Below are 26,627 nucleotides of genomic sequence, written 5' to 3'. Positions count from 1 at the left end.
GCCTGAGCGCTCCCTTCTCGGGGTTGCACGGATCCCAGAGAAGTCAGACAGAGACTGCATTGGGTCTGCTGGGGCCACACAGCTCACCCCTGAAAAGGGGCCCTCCGCCTGTCGCTGTGCCTCCCGGAACGTGGCGGGCCACTTCTGCAGGCCGTCCTCGCCCAACCTCACACAGCCCTGGCCGGCAGCGTCCTGCTTTGTGCAGAGGCAACAGAGGCCTGGCAAACGGCCGTCCAGGCGCACCGAGCAAGGTCTCCCGGGGGAGGGAAGATACCGGCGAGCCCACCTCCCGCCATCCCGGGCAGGCTGCGCGGCAGCGTCTGTGGACACGGCGACAGCCCCGGGCGGCCTGTCTCCTTTGGTCCTGCCCGGCTGCCTGGGGGCAAGCCGACAAGGCTTTCTTCTCCCCACCAGCCACCGGCACGCACACCGGGGACCCCACCAAAGCCTGTTCAAGAGACGGAGGCCTTTGTGCCCTCCCCGCTGCCCGCCGCTGGTGTCTGCTGGGGAAGAAGTCACCGCGGGACGTGACTGCCCATTGGTGGATGACACACAGATCTCCCTGTCCACCCCAGGCCTACCGGCTACAGGTCTGTGTAGCCCTCTGGCCGACAAGATATTCTTTTTCACAGGTGGCTTCCTGCCTGCGTCCCCTCCCGCCGGGAGTGACAGAATGGGACCGGGGGGCCCAGGGCCCCTTCCCACCCTTCTCTGCCTTCCCCCTGCACAGACGGCCCTGGTCAGCTGCCCGCCTCCTTCCCCTCTCTCTTCCTTGCCCACCCCCTCTCTGCGCCCCCCCAGGGCCCGAGCTGTCCTTTATTGATCCTCCACTGGGTCCTGCCCGCACTGCTGGGACTCCTGACGTGTCCCCAGCACGAGATCTCCTCCCTGTCCGAGAGCTCCTCTGTCGGGGCGTTGACGAAGCGTGGATGTCCATCTCAGCATGACTGACGCTGGGGCCGGATCGCTCTCCGCGGTGGGGCTGCCCTGTGCCCTGCAGGATGCCAGGCAGCATCCCCGGCCTCGACTCGACTCGCTAAGTGCCAGGAGCACCCCCAGCTGTGACAACGACAATGCCTCCAGACATTGGGAGGACGGACAAAAACGCCCCTACTGAGAGCCCGCGATGTAGCAACAGGATTCAGCCAGTGTGCGGAGTGAACTGAGTTTTAGCCCCAGTTCTACTGTTGGCCTTGGGCAAACCACTGCCCCCTCTTGGCCCCAATTTTACCATATAAAAAATTAGAGGGCCTGAATGGGCTGCTGTGGTCTTCCAGCTGGGTCTGCCTCTCCCATGCTGCTGAGCACCAATGGTTCCCAAGTGGGGATGAGCTTATGACTCAGGAAACAGGATGGGAAAGGCAGGAACCCAGTAATGCTGCAGTGCTCATACCAAAGAAACGGGGAGGGGCCGACAGATTAGGTGGGCAACCCTGGTGCCCTGGGCCGCTCAGTGTCTCTCCCTTTTCTCCACAGTCCTCTCTCTCTCCAACCTGAACAAAACATGCTCTGAAAAAAATAGTGTCTGCAATCAGCCATTTACACTCTAGTATGATTTAGCCCCACCTCTACTATCTTCATAGAACGAGACAGTGGCCCTGGTTGGCGCCCTCTCAGGGCTAACAGGAAAGCTGTAGGATGTATCTGGGAAAGGCAGGACAAAAGAGCTGCTCTGCCCACTTGGGCTAAAACGGTGGTTTCGGTTTCACAACATCACGTGATGAGGTGAACTTCCGGGTGCCCCGTGTTATAGTCCGTTTCAACAGCTGCCACGGGGGAGGGAAGAGCATCAGTCAAGAGCTGGGGTTGGGAGGAGTCAGGTGGCTCAGATGAATTCTGATCAAGAGGCGGGTCCAGCAGGGACACCCACAAACCGGGTGCCGAGTGGCCAGGTCGCCTGGGCTCCATGACCATCATCTCCTGATGACACCTGGCAAACACCAGCTTGTGTGCAGCTGGATGGAGCACCAAGGCCGGCGACCACAGTCCTGACCCGTGTGTTCCAAAGACCGGGTTTCCGGTTGTTTGTAGGGGTGGATTAACCCAGGACGAGCTCCGTTTGGGCTTTTAACTGGGAGGCACGATGACTACTCTTGGTGGGGGGAGCATACACCTGTTTCGTCCCGTGGAGTGGGAGGCACACGGGCTTGGAGGAGGACGCAGTGTCCCAGCACAGCTCCGCCCACATCGCAGGGGCAGCGTGGCTGTGGCCCGCTGTGGCCTTCCGTCTCTTCCTCGGTAGGTCGCTGGGACTAAATGGTCCCTCAGGCCTCCCAGCTCCGCGAGCCCGTGATTAATAAAACTCAGACACGCCATCTGCTCACTCTGACATTTAAGAAACAGAACAGGTTTCCAAAGAGAGAGCTGCCCGGTGCAGCTCGCGTCTCCTCCTTCGCCTGCCGATGGAGTGTGGGTTCACACCCTCCCCACAGCCCAGCCCCGACTTGAAAAATCTCGACGTGTGCACACACAATCACACGCAGCGCTGTCCCCCCTCCGCCCCAAAGGTCAAAAATGACGGAGCTGGCCGATGCCTAGTAACACTCGAAACGAGTGGGCCTTGCACCTTGGCACCCTTTACAATGTCTTCTCTGGCCGGAGGGCGAGGCCTGCTTCTTGATGACATGTCCCAAACTTCACAAGCAGTAGGCTCTGACTCATCTTCCCCAGTGTTCAGCTCCTCCTCAGCGCCGGGGAGCGAGAATCGCTGCCCACATTATAGACGGGGGGACGGAGCTCGAGAAGCGAAGGGTCAGCCCCAGGTCACACAGAAGACAGGCAGGGAGGCAGGGGTGTCACCCTCGGCAGCGTACATGTGTCGAATGTTCTGTGCCATGCAGGGCGAGTCCCCAGTCCCCACAGCGCTGCTCGTCCACATGACCCCACAGATGGCCCTTCACCGTCCCAGGCGGCCTCCTGTCCAACACCAGGGGCTAAAGAAACGGGGTCTCAGGCCCACTCTGCTGCCGGGCACAGAACACGGACCCTCTGCCACACCAGTGACCCCGCTGTGTCCACCAAGGGGCCTACAATTGCGGGCACCTGAGGCCAGGCCAAGAGGCGGCAGGTGGGGACACATCCTGGGCCAGGGGGCACCCAGCCAAATCCCGGAAGTGGTTCTAACTTTGTCCAAGAGCCGAGCCCGGGTGGTGGGGGCGTGGTCAGACTGTGTGACACCCGTGTGGCAGCCAGGTGTCTGCACGGGTCTACTCAGTGGCTTCCTCCAACGGCCCAGGTTCTGCCTCCAGCTGGGCCCCACAGGGGAAGCCCCCGGGAAGGCCCTGGCTCAGGGTCTGGCTGTCCATGTGGGCCGAATCTCGGGGACCCCCTCAAGCTGCCCTCTCCTGGGCCCCTGGGCTCAGCTGATTTCCAGATCCTTTCTCGGCGGCTCTGTCCCGGACACGACGCTGGCCCGGCTGCCTGCTCCCGCCCTGACCACTCTGGACACAGGGCCTGCTGCTCCTGTGGCTCTGCCTGCCGAGCGTGGCCGTCCCCCTCCCACACTGTCCCCTGGCACCCCCTGCTTGGAGAGGTGGCCTGGACATCCTGGTTCTCATGATGGCCCGTAAAATCAGCCCCAAAAGCTGGATAAAAATATCCCCCCAGCTTCTTAAAAGCATCAAAGAGCTGACGAGTCTATAAAGAATCACTGGGCCAAAAGGGACCGGGGAACTGGACCCCAGAGCTGACCTGGCACAGAGGCCACACTGGACCCGATGGCATCTACGGATCCCATGAAATTTGAACTTCCATTTTTATGGCCTTGAAGGTCAAGGGGGACAGATAGCAAAGCCTGGGGCCTCTGTGCCAGTTGGGGGCTCAGAGGAGACCCTCTCCTGGGGATAACCCCAGAGAACTACCGGCAAAGGGTGACAGTGAGGGGAAGGTGGTCAGCCTCAGACGGAAGCAGTGGGTGGCGCCACCCTTGGAATAGTGAGTCCTTGACCGGATGAAGGCGATTCCAGGCACCTACCAGAAGGACAAGTTCTCCTGAAGGATGGCACTTGCCTTCAGTCTTGGAAGGGCGCCCTCACGGTGTTGCGTCAATTATCACGGCCAGCGCACGGCTGGAGACAACCAGGCCTGGCGGAAATCACACTGCCTGGTGGAGAGTCAGCAGTGACAACAGCTGCCATAAGCAGACCCACGCTGACGCCAGAGGCGGGCACATGGATGCCGCTGCAGCTGCCGGTTCCAAGAAAGAGATGAAGGCCGAGTCTGAGACATCTGCAGGGAAGGGGAGACCAAGAGAAGCGCACGGTCCCCCCGCTCAGCAGACTGCCGTCTCCACCCCCGGGCAGGGACTCTGCGGGATCACCACCCCGTGCCCCAGAACCACGCTGGCCCATGGTGGGAGCTCAGCGGATGTTTGCAAACTGACTAAACGAACGTGCTGGACTCCGGACCTTGGGTGAGGTGCCCTGCAGCCGTCAGCCACTCCAGGTGAGCCTGGGGAGTCACCGGTCAGACAGGCGAGAGGAGGTGATTCACCCCAAATCTCCCTTCCCCGTGACATTTCCCTGTGCGAAGGCGGGCGCTAACGAAAAACCAAACCCAGCCACAGCACGGCCTCCGCGGGGGAAGAAAACAGCCCAGAGGTGTAATGTCTGCTGCAAAGAGCTGAATCCTTCAGGCCAAAACAAGCAGCCCCCGACCGCGATAATTCCGAGTTATCCGTTCTTTATTACGATTCGTGGCCTTGGCTTCAGAGCATCTCCTGGGAGTTCTTTCTGTGGGGGCAATTTCGGTGCCTGCAATTAGCTGAACAGGCGTCTTTTGTCCCCGCTGAAGCACTCGTCTGCAGGTGTAATTAGGTTCCCTCACCCTGAAATCTGCCGAGCGCCGCCCGCCTTGACTGCGGGCACCCACAATTAAGCGCTCACGGGCACGCGGCCGGAGCCAGCCAACACGCGCACACAGCTAACAGCCGGGGCACCGGGCGGCCTCCCCGAAATAGACGCAGTGTTGGAGAAATCCAGCCTTTCTGCATTTGTTGTTCAAACGGCTCTGTCCAGCTGGGAATAATGAGAAAAGACAAACACGCCAATTAGGCGAGGTCCATACGTAAATAAACCACACAGCTCCTTAATTAAGCCACTTACAGGAGTGGGCACGGCCGGGAGGAGAAGGGGGAAGGAGAGGTGGGGGCACCCGGCCGTGAGGAGCGCCGATCCCGGATCGGCCATGGTGGCGGAGCCAGGTGGGGGGCCACGGTCCATCAGTGTGGGGCGTGGGCCGCTTCAGCCAGGGGACTCCGTGGCTATGGGGGCAGCCGGGGGCTGCAGGAGGACGAGTGGGGATGGGCGGGGGTCTCCAGACGTCCCCCCAGGGTGAGCGGGAGGTTGGTTAGGGGAGGAAGTGAAGGTGGCTTCAGCCTGCGTCCTGGACGGTGCCATGGGACCGAGCCTGCCTCCTTTGTCCTTCTCCAGGAGCCGGCTCGGCCTGGCACATGACCTCTTCCTTGCAAACAGCCACATCTGCTCGCTCCCCTTCTCCTCCTACCCCCGGGGCCTCAGAAGGGTGGGAAGTCCAAAATCAAGTCACGGGCCAGCTCCCAAAGCCGGCGCCCTCCATGGAGACCCAGGCCCTCGCCGAGCCTCTCCAGCTGCAAACCAGGCTATGGGGACCCAGATAAAGGACACACGTGGCCAGGGACGAGGCCGGTGTATGCCAGGAGGTAAACGGCCGTCAGGGACCATGGGTAATTCTGCATCTCGGCCCCCCCCCCCCCCCACTCCACACACTGTCTAACCTCGCCACCACGCTGCTGTATTGTTCCCGAACAATAAAACCCAGCAGATTACAGCGGCTGCAATCAGGCGCAGGAGCCAAGCCCGCCACTGCCCCAGCAGAGCCACGGAAAGCGCTCCGTCCGCTGCAGGGCTGAGCAGGCCCTGCTGGAAAGCAAAGGGCAGAAGCAATATTTAGATAATTAAAAACCTACTACTGACGGGCCAGCCAGGTGACCACAGGTGGCTTCAGGGTGGACCAGCAACAGCTCAGAAAGGTCAGCAAGCCTTCTCTCCTGCCCTGCCGGCTACAGCTGAGGGAGAGGAGAGGCCTGGGAGGCAGGCAGGTGACCACTGGGAAATTCTCCCCAGAGAGGAATCCAGCTCCAGCCTGGGATTCTGGCTCCCTGGTCCCCAGAAGACCTGACCCAACCCCCACGGCTCTGTGTCACGTCTACTCCAGCCACACCTGCCTCACCAGGCCTCTTCCTGCCTCAGGGCCTTTGCACTGGCTGTCCCCGCAACTCTCTTCCCCAGTATCTACACAGCTCCCTCCATTTGGGTCTGTGTTCAAACATCACCTCCTCAGGAAGGCCCACCTGGACTATTCCATCAAAAGCAGCTTCACATAGCCCTCGCCTGTCACCCAATCTCTGGCTCTATTATGGGGGTTCTGTAGCACTGAATCTCTGGATTTTCACCTGGCATTTTCTTGTCTCATTTGTCTTTCTCTAATGGGGCTCCATCGGGTTTCTCACCACCAGGTCAGTGGTGCCCAGCAGGGTGGCAGGTGGCTCCGGAAGCTTCCCAGGAGTAGGGGGTCCCTGCTCCATGGGAGCAGGGGTTGGAAGGCATCGCTGGCCATAGCCGTGCCCCAGCTTTCAGGCCCCGGGCAGCACGGGTGGCCACAGGTCGGCTGGCCGGGCAGCCTTGTCTCCTCACAGCCTGTGGATTTTTAAAGCTTGACTTGGCACCGGCCTCGCTCCCCATCTGCCCTCCTCCTGCCCCTCCTCCCAGCAGATGCCCCTGAAAATCAAAATCAAGGTGGCTCCTCTTACAGCGGCCAAATCTGGCTCATCTGCCTTCACGGGGACACTGGTGGCGGGAGCACTGCCGCGGGTACGGGCCCTGGGTCTTCCGATGAGCTCTGCCTGGAGCTGCTGGCGGAGCCGCTGACCAGCAGGCGCGGCTTCCATCCCCTCCTCCATCCCCACCTCTGCGTCACGGGCCCTTCACGGGCCCTTCCCGGGCAGGGGACGGGCGAAGGCCCGGGCCGCCCCCCCTGTAGGGATGTGGCCCGTTGGCCGGAGGGCAACAGATGCTTCAGGCCTCCCCCATCAGTCTCCCCTTCTCCAACCTCCCAGGGCATGTGCCCCACGCACGGCACGGTCCGTCCCTCACCGGCCCCGCCATGTGGCTCAAGTTCCTGAGTTGCAACCAATGCACGGTCCTGACAGTGGCCGTCCCTCTGCCTGCTCGGGGGCCAAGACCGCCCTGCTGCTTCTCCCTGGAGGTCCCGAAGCCCCTACCCTCCCTGTCGAGCCCCGCTCCCCCCAGCCCCTGCGGGGTTGTGTCAGGCTACTTCTTCAGCAAAGGGACAGGTAAGACAGCCACGGCCGGCCAGGCAGCCTCCTGGGGGGTAGGAGCCAGCCTGGGTCCAAACGCCCCCCGACTCACGGCCGTGACCTCGCTGTCCCTCAGATTCCTGCGGACACTGAGTGTGGACGAGGGAGCCATCCCCTGGGAAGTGTGGGACATTCTGGGCCCCGGTGAGGCTCACACATTCCTGTACCTAGGGTGTGTGGCTAATGGCTAATGTCCCCGTGTCACAGGTGCCTGCCCAAGGTCGCACAAGGAGGGGACCACAGAGGCACACCTTCAGCAAGTGGCAGGCACCCTGGAGAGCCCCCTCCCCAGGATGGGGTGGCCCGGGCCCCGGGGCTTCAGGAAGGGGCCAGCCTCTTCCCGCCCCGTGCCGCAGCTCCACGCTCAGGAAACCACGGAGGGTCTGCTTCTCCTTTTCTGAAGCAGCTCCCATCTCACCCTGAGCCAAGGCCACTTCCCTAAAGGAAACGAGCCCGCGAGGCCCCACGGGGAGCTCAGGGCCTCCCGGCCTCCAGCCAAACCCACGGAAGCTTGGCTGGTGACCAGGCCAGGTCCTCCTCATCCTCAGGCAGTGCCGGGCTCCCTCCTTGGGACACTTCCCTCTTTGAGGAGAGTCCCCTCTGAGTCCCTTGAATCTTTTTCTCATGGCCCTTAGTGTCTGTGCTGTCAGGATCCCCTCTTGCAGCCACTGTCCCGATGCCCCAGCCCTTACTGCATCTTCCAGCTTTGAATCCCAAAGCCTAGGCCTGGGGCCTGGTATACAGCAGGTAACCAATGAATGCTTGCCTGGTATACAGCAGGTGCTCAATGAATGCACCTCAGGAGACCAGAGACTACAGGAGACAGAGGCAGGGCTGGGCCCTTGAGGCCCACATCTAAGGGAATTTGGAAAGCTGATCCTCAGGCCCCATAGTAACCACATTACCTTGGAGCCACTTGGGGGTGGGGAGTGAACAATTGGTTCCTCAGAGGCCCCAGGCGAGGGGGTGATTTGTTTTGGCCTCTCAGCCCTGTGCTTGGAGGCTTGGAGCCGGGGTCTTGACCACATGCGGATCCAGATTAGCCAGGGTCCCACCCACTTCTGCTTTCACTGGGTGTCACCCCAAACCACCCAGCCTTCCTCTTATCAGCAGGCTGTCACGCCCAGAGGGCTGTGGGTGGCTTTGTGTTCTGATCCTTCCCTCCAGGGAGCGAGCCCTGATAAGGAGATGACCTTTACCCTCTGCTGCTCGTCTGCAAAGCTTCCTCATCAGCAGAGGGATGGGGCCTGGGGCTGCCAGAGATAATCCCACCCACCCGGCCCAGCGAGGGCAGGTTCCGCACTGGGGAGACTCTCACCCCCGAAGACCTCGCTGCTGTGGCCCCAGGCGGCAGCGGGTGTGGTGGAGCCGGGCCTGGCAGCTGGTGGCCTCGCCAGGAAGCCCTGTTTGCACAGCCAGCTCGCTTGCTGGTCATGGTCTCGGCCCGGTCCAGCAGGCCAGGCGCCACGGGCGAGCCTTGCTCTCGATGCTCCCGCGCTTGTGCTGGCCCTGTCACATCTCAGCTGCAGGCTCTGCTCCTCGAGGCAGAGCCCGGAGCCGCTCGGGGCCGGGGCCAGGCCTCCCCCGTGTCGGGGTCCAGCATCAAGGAGAAGCCGGTCCAGGATCTGCTGGAGGAGGGCGGGCTGTGCGCAGGGTGACAGCCCAGCACTGCCAGCTCTGAGAACAGAGACACCTGGCTCTCCAGGTCACGGTCCCTAACTCTGCCTTCACAGAACGGCCCCGAGTGTCTGCCCATCAGAAAAAAGAGCAGAGCAACGACCGTGCCGAGTCCCACAAAGGGACGTCACTCAGCAGGAAAAGGAACAAACGACGGGCACGTGGCAGCCTGGACGAGAGAAGGGCACACGCTGTGTGAGTCCTTCACACGAAGCTCCCAGCAGACAAACCCCCCAGGACAGACCAAAGGACGAGGGCAGGGACCCCGAGAGACAATCGCACGCCCGTGTCCACAGCAGCACCGTGCACAACGTCAACACGGGGAAGCCACGTGAGTGTCCACGGACAGACGAATGGATACGCCCAACGTGGTCCATCCACACGCCGCAATATGATTCTGCCTTAAAAAGGAAGAAATCACTGACACCTGCTCCAACACGGGGACCCCTGAGGACACTAGGCTGAGTGAAAAAAGCCACAAAAGGACAAACACTGTAGGATTCCACTCATAGGAGTGACCTGGAGGAGTCATGTTCACAGAGACAGAAAGCAGGACGGCGGGCGCCAGGGGCTGGGGAGGGCATGGGGGGCGCCGAGTGGGGACGGAGTCTCAGTTTGGGAAGATGGAAAAGTTCTGGAGATGGATGGTGCGGATGGTCACACAACATGGATGTACTTAACGCCACTGAATTGTACACTTAAAAATGGTTGAGATGCTAAATTTTACGTTTTTTTGTATTTTACTGCAATTTGAAAAGAAGAAAAAGAAAAAGAAAAAAAAAAAACCTAACCCAGAGGGATGGGAAGCAGTCAGCAGTCCCCTGGCTGTGGGGGAGAGGGCCCGGAGGGCGCACCTGGGGAGGAACTTTCCAGAGTGACAGCCTTGTTCTCTCCCTGGATTGGGGTGATGCAGACGTACACCTGCGTCAAAAGCCAACGAGAAAACTCTTAAAACGGCTGCGTTTTATTGAACACAAACGACCCCTCAATAAAGTCGATTTTAAAAGTTATAAAAAAGCCCCAACTTTGAACACTCATATCTCCGTTTATTAAGTTTCTATGTCTTATACATTAACGACCTCTCTATGCAAAAAGAGATTCTTAAGAGACAGAGAGGGGGCCGGCCCCGTGGCCAAAGGGTTGAGTTCACGCGCTCCACTTCGGCGGCCGGGGTTTCGCAGGTTCGGATCCCGGGCGCGGACACGGCACCGCTCCTCAGGCCACACGGAGGTGGCGTCCCACACAGCACAACCAGAGGCGCTCACAACCAGAATATACAACTGTGTACGGGGGGAGAAGAAGGAAAAAAAAAGAAGATTGGCCACAGATATTAGGTCAGGTGCCAATCTTTAAAAAAAAAAGAAAAATAGAGTTCTAGCACATTCTTCCTGTGTGGAAGGGTTGCTGTGTCCCCCACTTTGCAGGACAGCGTCAAGGCAGTCTGTGGGAGATGCCCAGTGTTGGAGAGCTGGATGAGAGAGAAGTGGGGGTGAGGACGATGGAGGGGCGCATGGCGAACATTCTGGGAGAACCGCAGGCCGTGCGGTCTGCGATGGGAACCACGACCGCGAGGCCACGGGCACACAACTTGCAGGGGAGACCAGTCCTGGGCCACGCAGCCCTCCTCTCTCCACCCCACACGTATAGGAACACATGTGGCATCTCCCCAAACCCCACGTGGCAGGGGAGCCAGAATTCTCAGAGTCCAGGGTCCCCGACCGGGGTGCACCCTATGTTCCCGCGGGCTCAGCCCCTCCCCAGGGTCACAGCTGGCGGCAACGGTGCGGTGGGGGAAGTCCCAGAAGGGGGGTGGGCGGCGGGGGGCGAGCCCCACTTCAAGAGGTGGGGTGGGGGGGTTGTGATGAGGAATGAGGGGTCTGGAGCAAGAGGACCCGGGCTCAAATCCGGTTCTACCATTGTGTGGCCTTGGGCAATCCCTCCGTGCCTCAGTTTCCCCATCGATAAAGCGGGGATGCTGCTGCTCCCTCATGGGGTGGTCGTGAGAGCGGAAAGCTGTATCTGAAGCCCTCGGAGCCAACGGCACGCTCACCGCTGGTTGCTGTCATTTTCCTCTGGAGCCCGTCTCCGGCCTCCGCCCACCCCACCCCAGCCCTTTCTCCCCCAGGCTCCAGGGGTCCCCCGCGGAGGGACGAGGTCTCGGCCAAGCTCTCTGCAGCCTGAGTTCAAGTCCACGGGCGGGTCTGTGTTTATCTTTAAGTTGTCCTTTTCCGGCCCTGGCCCAGCACCTGGCGCCTCCCCGGGCCCATTGTCTCAGGACGCAGGGCCATCCGGTCTGTCCTGGGGGGGAACAGTGAGCCCCTGCCCCCGTTTCCTTACCGCAGCCTGGACTGCAAGTCCCAGACCAGCCCTTGGCCGAATAAACACGAGCCCACACAAAAGGTCCCGCGTGGCTGCGAAGTGAGGGACGGTGAGAGGGTGGAAGGGGCAGGTGGGGTCACAGCTCCCAGGGCATCCTGCTTCAGACACCAGCGGGTGCCCCCCAGGTTCAGGGGTGCCCCCACCTCACCAGCCCTTGGGTGCCAGGAGTTGGAGCCCACCCAGAATGGGTCTTTTAGCAGAACCTTCCAGAACATTCCTTTCTCGCTCTCCCACCCAGACCTACTGAAGGCCTCTGAAGTCCCCTGAGCACGCTGGCTGCTCCATTCTCGCAACGTCTGGGGTCAGTCTGTGCCCGTCTGTGCGTGACAACCAGGGCCTGTGTCACACAGGGGCCGCCCACTGCCCGGGGGAGAAGCAGACGGGGACAGAAGCCGTCAGCTCCCCACTCACAGCCCCTGGACAACTCAGCCCTGCTCCGAGGTGGCCCATGGTGCGCTGGCGCTCCGCCCCAGGACTGTGGGGACAATGGAGGAGCATCCCCCACCATCCCCTGGGGGCCTTGGCAAGGCCGAGCTCTGGCTGCCCACACCGGGGCTCGATGACGCCCCGGCTGTCAGTTCCTTCCCTTCCCACCTTCTGTCTCTACTGGTGTCTCCTGGGACCTCGTCACCTGACCCAAGTCCTGAATCCGGGCGCGCAAACTCCGCCAGAGGCAAGCGGTGCCCCCTGCATCGCTGCGTGGGGGTCAGCCGGGGTGACAAACCCAGGGACGGTTCATGCCCTCCAGACCCTGGAGAGGCAGCCAGAACCACAGAAGGGAGGGGCTGGGTCTCGGCCCGGGCACAGACAGACCCCCTGGCCTCCCCGTGCCTCCCACGGTTCGGGCGCTTTGTCTCCAGTTGGACCCAACTCCCCCCACAGAATCGCGTGGCGCTGGCTGAAACTGTTTCCCCCGCATTCGATCCATTAGTGGGAACTCAGATCCACCGGCTGGCTGCTGCCTGAGGCTTCAGGTAGCAATTTTCCATTTGTGTTTCAAATTTTAATGAACGTGCCTGTCCCCTGGGCCCAGGACGTGGGGCTGAAATCCTCACGGGGCGGGTCGTGGGCGTGCCACCCGAGGCGGGGGCTCCTATGAGATTTCCCTTGGGAGCTTGATTTCTCTGGGGAACAGCTCCTATGAAAAATGGTCCTCCCCACAGCCTCCCCGGCCCCTCCACCGGCCCTCCCTGCTGGCTCGGTGTCAAGCAGGCTGCAAATGTAAGATTATTATTTCTTTCCGACATCCCCAAAGTATCCTGTATCCCAAGATGGAGAGTAAAGTTCAGCTCTGATAAGATTGCATCATGGGGAGGGGACACACTCCTGCCCTTGCTCCCTGTGCCTCCGGCTAACATAATTCCTTTCTGATCTTACCCAGGGCATCCAGGCAGGCTGGGAGGCACAAGGGATAATCCATTTTAGAGAGATTGATCAATATCGTTAGGAGCCTTTTAAATGGTTCCACAGGCTTCAAGGAGCCAAGGCAGACGGCCGAGCTGGAAATTGGGGGGCTGGGGGGTGACAGGAGGGCAGGCGCTACCCTTGGGGATTTCCTGATAGTCCTATCATTTCCTACCAGACTTCAGGAGCTGGTTCCAATCGGGGCAGGGAGGCTGGGTACACGTGCACGGGTCGTGCACTGCATAAGGGGCTGGGCCAAGGGGACTAGCAGGCTGAAGTCTAGCAGCTCCTGCACCCTGGATGCAGGTACCTGGAGCGAAAAGGAGACACGTGCCCCTCCCAGCATGAGCAGGGGCTGCTCAGCTCCCACGACAGGTGCCAAGGGGGAAGCAGACCCAGTGAAAACAGCTTCAGACTTTTTAGAGAAGCCAGGAATCTGGGGTTTAAAAATAAATCTCCAGGTTTTTAAATATTGGCAATAAATTTTAAAAAATAAGTAAAAAACTGTGTGGGGACCAAGTGAAACAGAGCTGCAGGCCAAACACTGAGCCATCCAAGGTCTCCCAGCCACACCCCCCCCCCGAGGCCCTGCCCCCTCCTGGCCCTGCAGTCCACCTGCCGCCCAGCCGCCCAGTAGCCCGAGCCCTCTGCTCTCAGATCCCCAGCACCACCCAGCCTCCGGCAGCCCCTCCTTCAACTGCATCTGGAATTGGACTTCACTGGCCCTGTCCTCCCTCGCCCGGACTGGTGCAGTACCTCCTCACGGGCCTCCTGCTGCCCCCTGCGCCCCCTGCAGTCTCTTCTCGGTACAGCAACCTGAGGAGCCTGTTAACCAAAGGCAGATGCTCATGCCTCTCACACAGAACCCTCCATGGCTCCCATCTCACTCTGAGGAAAAGCCAAGCCCTGATAACACCCTCTGGGATCTGTGCTATCGGCCCCCAACCACCCCTCTCTCCCTTGCTGGCCTCCTGGCTGTCACGCCTGCCCCGGGGCCTTTGCACTAGCCCTTCCCGAGCAGCCTGTGTACCTCCTGGGCCAGACATCCAGACCACCATGAAGGGGCTCTATTAACAATCACGCTGGAGCAAAAGGCATGAACCGGCACTCCCTCGGCCAACAGGGCGTCCTGTCTCTTCCGTTTCTTCCTTGCTCTGCTAAAGGGCAGCAGAGAGGCCTCCCCTGATGGCCCCATGAAAACCAGCAACCCTGCCTGCGGCTGGAGCCCCCTCACCCTCTCACACTTCTCCATGTTGCTTTCACCATTGACCCTCACATGCACACACGTTTTTCTATTTCTCGTCTGTGGCCTTGAGTGGACTGCAAGCTGCGTGGAGCAGGGATTTCCGTCTGGCTGGCTCTCTGACTGCCGTGTGCTGAGGCTGGACCAGCACCGAGTGGACAAATGTCTCTCCGTGCCTTCAGGGTCCCTGCAAGCTGCTCTGCCTGACGTTCAAGGCCCCTCACATCCCGACCCATCTCTCCAGCAACATCCTCGACTCTCCCTCAGGGATGAACTAAACGCAGCATATTCAGCACAACTTTATGCACGTGCTCTTCTCTGTTTTCCCGGAATGCCCTACTCCTCCCCATCTACTAGGCAAACTCCTATTCATCCTGTAAAACCCGGTGAGGAAAGCCCCTACTTTAGGAAACACTCCCTGACTCCGTCCTTACTCCCAACTCCAGTTAACCCTCCCTCCACCATCACTGCCATGCGTGCCTATGTTGGCATTTACCGTCTTCTGAGTCCGTCTTCAAGGGCAGAGTCTGCTGTGTTCTCCAGACGCTGAGTGCCTGAGCTTTGCCGCCAGCCCACTGCCGTCAATGGAAGCTCTAGCCGACGCCCCACCCGGGCAGCCGATGGTCTCAGGAGAACTGCATTGTTGCCAGCACCCCTCCCCAGGGTGGCTCGGTTTGGGGGTGGGAGGAAAGGAATGGCCTTCTGGAGGGTCTCTGTGTTTTCAGCGTTGGGTGACCTCCCTTCTCCAGGACGCTGGGGCTGCTGGCCCGGCTCTGGGCACACTGCCCTCATGCTCACCACCTGCTGCCCCATCCACCCCTCCGTCCGCCCTCTCTGGGAGGGTCCCTCCGGCAGCACATGGCCCATCGCAGTTCTGTCCTTTCTGCTGCCCTCCCCACGGTGGGGGCAGCACGTCTGTCCCCATAAATCATCTGCCAAGAGGGGCACGCGGGGACACGGCACACCTCAGTGGCCTCCCCTGCCGCCCACCACACGCAGGCGTGCACGCGTGCACAGGTGAGGGGCCGGGCAGCGCATCCGTCCACATCCAGCTCCCTCTGCTAGGAGCCACTCTCCCTGCGTGGGGACCGCGAGTGGGCGGGCGGGCAGCGGGCAGTGCCTCCTCCGGCCCCGGCAGGGCAAGGCCTCCTCGGAGGCAAGGACGGGCCGGCCGCACCCCTCCCCAAATCCCCGCCCCCCCCCCCACAGGATTTTCATCACCCTGTTTGGCACGTCCGCCGTGAACTTAATTTAACATCCATATTGCTGCTACTTAATTAAATAGATGAACTCATTCTACATTTACAAGTCTTAATTCATCCTGAACAAAATTGGCCGTGTTTAGTTCTTTATACACTAGCAGCTCCCTGGAACAAATGGTGGCCTTTCCCAGTTAACGGCGGGGACAGGTTAAAAGCTAATTATTGGCTCTGGTCGCCTGTGGGAGAGCCGGCCGACGTCTGTATCCATCATCACACGGGAGCCCGGGGCCACCCAGACCTTGGCGGCCGAGGAGAGGTGGCCGCGTGGTCCACGGGCCTGCACCCTCGACGGTGGGTGGGCTCCTAGCACCTCCCCTTGGGGCTCTTTCTGTCCCCGCCTCCAGCCCTCTCTCCTGGGGAGCCTCGGCCCCGCCCAGGGCTCACCTGTCCCGCCCCAGCCCTGCCTGCTGTACCGCTTCACGGGGCTGCTCCGCCTGTGTCGTCTGTGAAGGGGCCTGTGTCGTCTGTGAAGGGGTCTGCGGTCTGCCCTTCTGCAGCTCCTGGAGGGCTGGGGGCAAGCAGTGTGGTGGGGGCCAGCTGGGCCCAGGCCGCCTGGGGAGTCCCCATCTTCCAAGCTGACCCCTGGGGAGGGATCACTCCCATCCCCATTTTATAAGAAGAAACCCAGAGAGGTCAAATGGCTTGCCCAGGGTCACACAGCTAGCAACCGCGGAGATGAGATTTGAACCCAGACATTCTGGGGGCAGAGTCCACGGTCTAACCACAAACCATGCTGCCCCTCATGGAGCAAACAGACCCCCAGAGGTGGGAGTGTGTCTGCCCTCCGTCTGGGGCTCTGACCGGCCCCTGACCGCCTCCCTCCTTCTTAGCCCCCAGGGCCCGCTGACCACCAGGCAGGCAGCTGGGCCCAGGCCGACAGGCAGCTCCCCTGCAAAGCCGTCCTGTCCCCTCGCTGAGCTGGTCACCGCTCTGCCCGCTGACCCTCCAGGGCCTCTGCCAGCGGAGGCTCGGGGTGGGAGACGGAGCTAATCCCAGGGGAGGGGCTGTTTGTGCCCCCGAGGCAGTCACCCCACCCCAGGGTGGAGACAAGAGGGACAGAGGGGTGCAGCTGCTGGCAGGGGTGCCATGTGTCACTCACAAATCCCCCAGGCCAAATGAGGCCACCGGAGGCTGCGGCCCCCCCATCCAGCCACTGGCCAGGAGGCTGTCACCGCCGAGGGCCAGCGGGTGCCGGTGATACAACCTCCAAAGCAGGTTGCAGAGCAGCAGCCGGGCACCCGGGGGAGCCGTTTGTTATTTGTGCGGGGTGGGGGGGCCGGGGAGAGCCCAGAAATGCACAGAGGACAAGCCCTGTGAGGTAGCCTAGCTGCCTCAGTTTCCCCAGCATGTAACTGCCCTGCCCCCACCTCCCACACACCCAGGATGTCGCGAGGCCAGCAGACCCCTCTTGGGGAGGCCGCGGTCCCTCTGCCCGCTCCCCCTTGTAATGACAGGCCGGGCCCCCGCTTCCCAGCCCAGGACCGTGAACGGCTCCAACAATACGAACAGACCCGGCTCCCTGGCCCCTTGCGAGCTGCACAGCCCCAGCCGCCCTGGTCTCTGGTCCTGACCCCTTGTGACCACCAGCCCCACCACTGCACACACCAGTCTCGGCCCCTGCCCAGGGCGCGAGTCTGTCTCACAGGTGCCCAGGCGGCCTTAGCACCCGGGGCACCCATCTGTCAACCCCCTTGAAATGGTGGCCACACAAGCATTTATAAGTGTCTATCATGTGCCAGAAGTGTCTCTATTACCCCATCTCGTTCTGTGCTTCACGGCAGCCCTTGTTTCTAGATAAGCCAACAGAGGCCCAGAGAGGCTGATTCCTTCTCCCGAAGCCACACAGCCAACAAGAGGCGGCGACTGGGATCAGATCCCAGGAGTGTGGGGGCTCAAGGCCTGAGCTCTAACCACGCCACCCCATGGCCTCCTCTGCTGACAAAGACCCACTGGCCCACCCACCCACAGGCCAGAGACGGTAGGCCACATGCAGGCTGTGTCGGCATCAGAGGACCGAGGAGGCTCGGAAATGAGGGTGCCCCGCCCCCCGGAACCGGCCCAGGATGCAGCAGGGAGCCAGGAGGGCCAGGGGCTTCTTGCGGGCCTCCCATCCTGGGCACTCAGGTGGGAGGGAAGCGGTGTCACCCCTGACAAGCCCCAGCCTCCCTCCCAGGGCCCTCCTCACAGAGCGGGGAGACCGAGTCAGCAAGCTGCCCCTACCCCTGCCCCCATGCAGGCGGCGTCTCTGCAGCCCCGACCTTGTCCTGGAGGCCGGCCTGCTGTGACGACAGCCAGGGGCAGGGGCGACCTCTCCCTGGGGCAGGACAGCACCGAGACCCGGCGTTTGGAATTCTCCCTTCGCCCCGTGTCCAGGGAGCCCCACGTGGGGTGACATCCAGAACCCACGGAAGGTTCTCGGGCTCAGGGCGCCAGGAGCAAGGGCCACTCCCCTGCCCCAGTTCCTCCCCCGGGAATTGCGTCAGCTCCAGCCCCAGGGGTGGGGGCCGGGGAGGGCGTGGGAGGCAGCTCCCGGGGTGCCCCGCCTGCCTCCTTCCCCGGCCCCCACTCGGCCTCCTTAATCAATCCCTGGAGACTCTCCCAGCCCACTGCTCCCCACCCAGAGTGCATCTCATCAGATAGTCAGTCAACAAACATCTACTCAGCACCTTCCTGAGTGTGCAGAGGGCAGGTACGGGGTTTAACAAAAGCAGAGGACAGAGCAGAGCTAGAGACCTGAACACCACACACCCATCACACACACTCACACATCCACACAACAAATACACCCACCCAACACGCACGCACACACTCACACACGTGCACACAGACTTGGCCCTCCGCAGGGCACATCCCCCTTCACTCCAAGCCTTTGGACGAGTCATTTCCCCTCGGGGGGGCCTGCGGTGGGCGTGAGTCCCCGGGACCGAGGAGGCCGGGACGCCTTCCTCCTGCTGCGGGAAGCGAGAGGGCAGGACCGGCGGCCCCAAGGGAAGGACGGCTCACCCTGGGGGCGCTGGGAGGCAGGTGGGCCCTGCCCAGCCGTGCTGAGCCCTCACCCCTGCTGACACCCTGAGCCCACCTGACCTCAGACCTGGGGGGAGGCCAGGCCCCTAGTTTCTCTTATGCAGCTGATCGTAACCGTGGGAGGGAGGAAGGATAAAGGAGAAGCCACTTCCTGGCAAATCCCACAATCCCCCCGGGGCCGTGGGAGGATGGGGGGGCACTTGTTCATAAGGCAGCTACTAAGGCCGGGGGCTGGGTGGGGGCCTGACAGCTGCCCAGTGAGATCCTTATAGCTGCCACCCTCCCAGTCACTGCTCAGGCAGCCCCCATCACAAATGAAGAAACAGGCTCAGAGAGGGTGAGGCGCCGGGCTGGCGATGCCCAGCCACTTCCAAAGGCCCTCTTGCCATGAGGGCTCCTGGAATTTCTAGGAGGCCCCGGAGAGGCTCCACAGGAGGCAGGCGAGGGGCCACTCCTCGGCCACTTTCGCCAGCTAGAAGATTCCGCTTGCTGCGTGCTACGCCCTGCTTCTGCCGGCACCACAGACGGGGGACCATGGCGTTGCCAGGGCCTCGTTAGCAGAGGATCTTAAACCAGTACATGGAAGCCCTTCAAGACCCCCCGGGCTGAGTGCCAGCGCGCTCCGGATTTTACGGGGTGAGAACACTGAGACAGAATGCTGGCCTCTCTGGAGGCGGCTCTAGCCCACAAGCAGGCCCCTGGCCCCAACACACGTCTTTCCCTGCTCCTGCAGGGGTGGGGCTGGAACCCCTTCCTGCCTGCTCGGACGGCAAGGAACAGGCAGGCTGCAAACACACGTTCTTGAATGCAAGGGAAGGATGCCTGGGCAGACAGGGGGTTTGGCGGCTGTAACTGCATAGAAGAAGAAACAGAGGTCCACAGTGGTCCCAAACGTGTCCAGAGCTAGCATGTAGCAGGTAAAGCTTAGCCTGGAAGCCAGGCCTCTCAACGCCCACAGGCCCGGCCCCGGGTGGGATCCTGTACCAGGCGGGAAGCCAGGCTGAGAGGACAGTGCAGGAGCCAGACGCCAGAGGCTTGGGACCTGATCCCAGCTATGCCACAGACTCCCTTTGGGCTCCAGTCCCTCGTCCCAGAAGGCGAGCTCAGGGCGAGGTCCAGGTGTAGGGTCATTCTTTGGATTTATGTCTCTAAATCTGGACGGGTAACCAGCTCCCATGCCTGGGTCCAGTGCCCTCTGCCCTCTGCCCTGGGACCCCCCAAGCACCAAGGGACTGCAATCAGGGTCAGTGGGTCGGAGGCCTCCGGGCACGGGTCAAGGCAGAGGGTCAGGCCCGGGGCAGAGTTTCTGCTTCAACTGTGTTAGTCCCGGGGGCCTTCCTCAAGATCCAGACTCACTCCCCGGCCCCCTGGCCCCAGAGTGAGGGCCTCTCGGCCAGCCTCCCTGCCACTGCCCGCAGGTGCTGACCACCGTCCAGAGGCCGCCGGAGCCAGGCTCCACTCCGCCCTCAGGCCCCGCAGCAGAGACGATGCCCTGCTCCTCCCGCACCCCCCACCTCCTGGGCCGGCGCCCGTCCTGCCCACGGAGCCTCGTTCTCTGGCACAAACTGAGAACAGAAGAGGGAGAGGCTGCTGGCCTCCGAAGGGCTGGGAACGAAAACAGGAGCAGGGCCTGAAGACCCTTCAGAGGAAGGAGAACTCCCCCCGAGACCCTCTGAGTCTTCTCTTGGGGGTCCCGGTCCCCCCGTGCGCCCAGAGAGGCCAGAGCACAAAGCACTGGGGGTCACCAGGGGCCCTTCCCGAGTCCAGAGTGCCCCAGAGCCAGGCCCGTGCCCCCCTCACCCACACCAGGCTTTCCAGAACCCTGGACCACCAGCCTCACAGGACGGGAAGCCCTCGGACTCCTCGGTCACACGTGACGGTGACGAAGACGACGATGATGATGAAGGTCAGAGCCGAAAACACTTACAGGATGAACCTGCCGCCCAAACTCTAGACATCGCCCACTCATTCAGCACTCACAAGAACCCTAGGAGGCAGTGGCTTCATTATCCCAATTGTCCAGAGGGGAAACTGAGGCACGCAGAAGTAAATGGCCTGCAGTCACACACAGTGAGGGAGGGGCTGGGATCGACAGCAGGCGGGCTGCTCCTGCGGAAGGAAAGGAGGCTGGGCCGGAACACGCCTGGACCCCATGGCTGCATGGCCCAACACCGTGGCTACCAGCCTGGTGGGGGCTCCCGTTTAAATGGATCAGCGTGAAATGACATAGCAGGTTCAGGTCCTTGATGGCAGAAGCCACGCTTCAAGATCAATAACCACCATGGCTCATGGCTGTCGTGGTGCACGGTGCAGTTCTAGAACATTCCAGCATCGCAGAAAGTGCTGCTGGATGGAGCTGGTCCAAGGGCTGCTTCTGGGGGGTCGGGGAGGGGGAACAGAGCTGTACGGGGGGCTCTTCCCTGAGGTTCCAGCCTCCCGCCATCCTGGCCTCAGGTTGGGAAGGGAGCCAGCGTGACCTGTCCCCATGCTGGGACCCAGGTGCTCGTCTCACTGCCACCGGGCCAGGCAGGGACACGGAGGGGCATCACGCACGCACTTCACTACACGAACTCGAGGAGCGCCCCGAAACAGGTGGACAGACAGACGGACCGACAGATGGGAGGAGGGACCGTCCCCGAGCTGGGAGGCAAGACTGACGCCTCCTGGGTGAGCATCTCCGGAGGGCAGGGCGAGTCCCATGTTTCATGACGAGAGGGCCTTTCTAGACCACATGGGTCTGAAACATACACCAACCACTTCGTCTACACCCGAGAGTGATTGAAGAGACGAGGCCATGCAAGCCAAGTGCTGGCTTTATGACTGACTCTGAACCTCATCCCTGTGGGGTATATGCTCCCCACTTCACACGGGTTAAACTGAGTCTCAGAGAGGGCAACAGTTGGCCTGAGGCAGAGCTGGGACTGGAACCCGAAAGGGGCCATCATGAAGGTTTCCTGGGAAGCCTGGGGTTGGCTCCCGGCTGTGTGACCTTGACCAAGCCACCTTCCTTTTCTGTGCCTCAGTTTCCCCTGGTGTAAAGTGCTGATGCTCACATCCTGCCCCATAGTTAACGAGATGATTCCGACAAAGCACACAGGGCAGGCCCAGCGACACGGTGAGCACAGCATCGCCATTTTTCTGTGGTTCCTCCCGTGACCCACCTCGGTGACAGGCCCTGTCGCATGCAGAGTGAGTGTCCTCTTCGCCCAGGGACCTCCCACGTTGTCTCTCGGACCCTCACACCCCGAGGGAACTGACCCCATTGCTCACTCCCAGAGCCCTCGCGCACAGGTCCGGGCAGCGGCTGCCGGTCACTCTGGACCAGGAAGCACAGATGTCTTGGTGGCCGGGGACGGCGGGGCCACCGCGGGTAGCCTCTGCAGGGGAGAGATAACCGGGCTGGCTGCGCCCAGCTCCAGCTCACAGCTCCCGACAGGGCACTGCAGGCCGGGCCTGCGCTGGCGCCGGGTCTGCACAGCGGCAGGAAGTGACAGGGAGGCAGAGCCGAGGGACGGGCCGCTCACAAAGAGCGTGTCCTCTGTCAGTGGAGATAAACCTTGGGAGGGAGCCGGGCTCTAAATCAGCTGTCGGGCGAGGTACCACATGCTGACAGGGCAAACGGGCGGCCTTTCACGGCTGCCGGCTCTCACCGGCCGTTATTCACGGAGGAGCCTCCGGCGCTTTATCTCCCTCGCATTATGCGAGGCCACGAGGCAGACACTTGCTCCGCGTGCGCGGGGCTCCCTCGGAAAATATTAATATGTAAATGTCACTCTCCGAAGACCAGAAATGAAATGGAATGACCGACTGGAAGATGCTCTGCTGGCAAGATAAAAAGGAAAGAAAGAAAGGAAAAAGCTGCTCGGGACTGGAGGCGAGCGAGGGAGCGGGCTCAGGAGAGGCGGGATCGCCGGGGGAGCACGGGACGGGGGTGCGGGCATGTTCTCTCTCCAGGCAAACGGCTGTGACAGGGGAGGAGAGCTTCTGGGCTGCGGCCCCATGTGGGGATGTCTCCACCTGGTTCCGAGACAAGTGACACAGATGCTAACGTGGCCTGGGCCGTCCCTCTGCACCCAGGGGTCTTCTGAAGCATTTATGTGCATGAGTTCATTGGCTCTGCCAGCCCCCTGGCCCCATTTCACAGATGAGGAAGCCACGGCACACGGAGGTTAAGTGTCGGGGTCAAGGCATTTGGCAGCTCGGCAGCAGGCTGGGACCCAGGTCTGGGTGTGCCCGCCCCCCTGCACGTGTCCTCAGGGGGCTCCATCTCCTCCCATCAGATCCCAAGGGAAGACCAGGAGGGACCCAATCTGATGCCCCTCTGTGCCAAGAAGCCAGTGCCCTGGCCTCCTCTTTGTTTCATGGGCAGGTGGGACACAGACTGTCCCCCGAGGAAGGCAAAGGCCGTCCCTCAGCCTCCAGCAGCACCAAGAAGCAGCAAGCAGCCCACTCTCGCTCCGCAGTGAGGGGGAATGCTGGCGTGCCACAGCGGCCCCCCAAATCCAGGAGGGACAACGGCCTTACAGAACACCCAGGCCACCCCCTCACTTTACAGCCAGAGAAACTGAGTCCCAGAGAACATCCAGCCATCATAGGAAGATGTGCCAGCCCCGAGGCCATCACCCTCTTGAACTCCCGGGGCGGGGTAGGGACGTGGGGCATCTGCACAGTCTCCTTGTCACAGGCAGGACGGGACCTGCTCAAGGTCCCATGGGGTCACAGGTGCTGCAGCCGGAACACAGCCCCCTGCCTAGGGGGCCCTCCCTGTCCTCCGGCCTCCCAGGAGTGAGCATTTGATGGCCCGGTGCCCAGCGAGGACGTGTACAACGATCTGTCCGTACTCAGGGACCACTGATTCGCTCTGAGGACATGCTGGCAGGAGGGAGGGACCTGAGTGGGGAGGTGCGATGCCCACAGGGCGGCTGCCCATGGGCTGGCACCCTTAGCCAAAGCCCCAAAACCTCCTGTTCCAGGCTTGCCCGCTGCCAGGCGCCGGGCATTTCATTTGCGCTGCCCTCCCTCCGCTGTGCCCGGCCCCTGTGCCTAGTGGTGAGACAGCTGGGCCAGGAGTGCAGTGCTGGGGCCGGGAGGGGGGTGCCTGCAGGCCACAGACCCAGCAGGCCTTGCCAGAAAAGACCAGAGAAAATGAGCCCTCATCCCCCGACCATGTTTTTGGGGTGTGCTGGGGGGGTCCCCGTGTCCCACCCCTCCCATGGGACCCACCCAAGAGAATGTGGCAGTGGGCTCCAATGTGCCCCCTGCACCCTGCCACCAGATTCTCAGGGCCCAGCTCTGCACAGCCTGCACGGGGCACCCTGGAAGAATGTGGGGGCACCCCTGGCCGCCCCCACCACCTGCTCCGGTGACCTCCCCACACAGAAAACAGCACCCGTGAGCCCCAAGGAAACACAGGCGCGAGCCGGGAGCAGCCTCCGGCCCTTCCTTCTGAGGCTGCGGCCCCCACTCCCGCCCCCACCAGCCCGCTGCCAGATCTCATCAGCAGACTGTCAGAGTGACCCCGGGCCCCAGAGCGAGCAGGGCAGCGGCGTTTGTTCTCGGCAACGTCAGCTTGCCACTTAACCCCGTGGAGCAGGAGGGGCCTCGAGAAGGGGCCTGGGCTGAGCCCCCCAGGCTGGGGTGCAGGCCTCTGGGGACAGGGACAGGGATGGTGCAGTGGCGGGTGGCGCCTGAAGATGGAAACTATGACTTCACAAAGCTGGAATGCTGCTGGGGAACATGGACGCTCATTCATCACCCGGAGGCACCCTGGGAGCAGGAGGGCGGGCTCCCGGGCTCCAAGATGAAGCATGTGCACACATGTGTGAGCTCACAAACACAGATACACATGTGTGCACATGCACATGTGTACACACTCGTGTGCACTCATACACATGCACCCCCCCAATCACACACATGCACACATATACATGGCCTCACTCACACACATACACACATGTGCATGCCGGTATATGCACACACACATACAGGTGTGCAATGTATGCACACACAAACGTGTGTGTGTGCACACGGACGTCCCTGCCAAGCCTCTGACTCACCAGCCCTGCCCTGGCTCCCAGGATCCCTGCAGGCCCCGGGGCAGCCCCAGGCAGAGGAGGGAGTGGAGGGAGAGGAGCAGCTGCTTGGCAGGGGCTGGGGGCTCCAGAACCTCTGGGAGAGGAGGGGCGCATGGCCAGGCCTCGTGGTCTGGACTTGAGAAATCTCCATCCCCTAATAGATTCTGGCAACGCGGCCCTTCCCCGAACAATGGGCTGGAGAGGCTCTGAGCTCGGCGGGCGCCTGTGTGTGAGGAGTTTGGGCAAGTTGAATGTGCCGAGTGTGTGAGAAACGGGCCTTGGCAACCTTTCCGGGGGCCACGCCAAACCTCCAGCGGGTTCGCGGCTCCCCGGCAGCGCCGTGCCAGGGGGCTGCAGAGCCAGGCCTGCCCACCCATCCCGGGCCTGGCTGCCTTCTTCCCTCCTCCAGGAGCTGTCCCGGGATCGGGCTCTGGACCAGGGGCACCCTCGGGGCAGGACTCACAGGGCCCAAGGGAGGGGAGGGGGCTCCCAGGAAGAGGCAGTGGGGGCAGCTGTTTGGGTCTGTCTGCAAGGAAGCCCTGGGCATTCCTGGCCAGAGTGGGGGCCTGGGTCCCCGGTCTTCCTCCTCTGAAACTAAACAGGAGGGAGGGGAGGGTGGCCTCCAGGAGGAGATGTGGGGAGCGTGGCTCTGACCTTGGCCCCCAAGGGTGAACCCCCTCCTCTCTCCAACCACAGCTCTCCGGGGCTCTCAGCAGCCCTGGCCGCACCCTGGAATCAGGCAGGGAAGAGCTTGAGAGGCTTTTGTTTTTTTAGGAGCCCCCCAGGGATTCCAGTGCGCCCTGGTTCCCAAGGTGGGGCCCGCACACATCGGCAGCGTCACCCAGAGGATAAACGCAGGTTCTCGGCCGTCCCCCAGGTACACGCTTCACCAGCCATCCGTCCGGGGGTCCTGATGCTCGGGGGAGGGTGGGACTGACCCCACCTGGGGTGTGCACCCGGGGGGCCTCCAAGAGCAACCTGCTCTCAGGAGGAGAGGAAAGTGCCCCCAAGAGCTGTGAGTGTCCGGCAGGGAGGGTCCCTCTGCTTCCTGGAGGAGGAGGGGCTGAGGCCTGAGGCAGCCAGTGCCCTGGGTCCTCCTAGAAGTTGGGCGGACAAGGGAAGGAGATGCCCAGTGAAGGAGAGACACGGGGACGTGTGAGGAGCAGGACAGGGCAGAGAGGAGAGAAAAGTTGCCTGTGCAGGGAACAAGGTCTGGGGGGCAACTAAGCAGTGATGGGGTGACCTGAAAGAGGGCCAACGTGGGGTGTGGCCTGTGGTGACAACAGCGGTGGGGACAGCTAACGTATATGGGTGCCAGCTGCTGTTTCAAGGACTTTACGAACACCGTTCTTCCCAGACTACACACAGGAGCAGATGGGGGCACAGAGAGGGTGAGTCAGTGGCCCAAGGTCACCCAGCAGCAAAGGGGCTGAGCTGGGAAGGAAGTGGACCCCAGCACAGAGTCAGGGTCCACGCTTTCAATTGTCCTCTCTGAAGGTGGTGAGGAGGGAGAGGCATTCCCAAGGGTGACCGGAGTCAGGGTGTGGCGCGGGCTCCCACTGGGCCATGGCGAGCGCTGCCCCCAGTGGGTGGATGGACCACAGAGCAGAGCAATGGAGCGGCGCGTCCCGAGAAAGCAGACGGAGGTGAGGGTAGAGGAGTGTTTCAAAGGCTTCCAGAGGTCCCCAAGGTGACCTGAATGCCAACCGCTGGGGTTCAGGGTCAGGAGAAGTGAGGATGGAGTTTCCGAAGGCCTGGCTAGCAACCTGCCCAACCGTCCCCATGCTCGCCAGTCTGGGAGGAGCAGGAGAGATGGGGTCCCTCTGTCCCCGACGCCCTGCAGATTTGCAGTTAAATTAGCCTTCCATCTCCACCACCAGGAGCAGCGTCCAGCCCCGCCCTGACGTTCCCGGGTGACGGGCGCGCAGTGATATCAGGCTGGACTCTAACGCGCGCCATGTGAGGGACCCTTAATTTATTACGTGCCGGTAATTGATGTTTATATAAAGTAGCTCTTACAGCTACTCAAAGTAGGAGATGAAAAGCAATCAATCAGCCATTTGCCTCAAAAGAAAAGAAGAAAACACCACATATCAAAAGCAAACCCCCGATAAAGAATCCCGGGCAGGGGGCCAGGTGGGCACATCGGCGCTTTGAAGTTTGGGGTGCCAACCATGCAGACCAATGGCGACGGCCAGGACGCAGGGAAA

General features: G+C 61.7%; 1 protein-coding gene and 1 non-coding gene across 7 annotated transcripts in view; both read right to left on the bottom strand.

Moving 5' to 3' along the window:
• The window catches only part of GSE1 (Gse1 coiled-coil protein), a 407,880-nt gene that overhangs the window by 117,681 nt on the left and 263,572 nt on the right, over nucleotides 1-26,627 (bottom strand). The gene's annotated exons all lie outside the window — the stretch shown is intronic.
• Nucleotides 9,282-9,408, bottom strand: MIR9069 (microRNA mir-9069). Its single transcript, NR_128092.1, has one exon. It is a non-coding gene; the product is annotated as a microRNA mir-9069 (primary transcript).

Source organism: Equus caballus, chromosome 3 (assembly GCF_041296265.1).
Source record: "Equus caballus isolate H_3958 breed thoroughbred chromosome 3, TB-T2T, whole genome shotgun sequence".
In the NCBI taxonomy this organism is placed as follows: domain Eukaryota; kingdom Metazoa; phylum Chordata; class Mammalia; order Perissodactyla; family Equidae; genus Equus; species Equus caballus.
The sequence above is the reverse complement of the archived record's forward strand: the minus strand, read 5'-3'. Positions and strand labels throughout refer to the sequence as shown.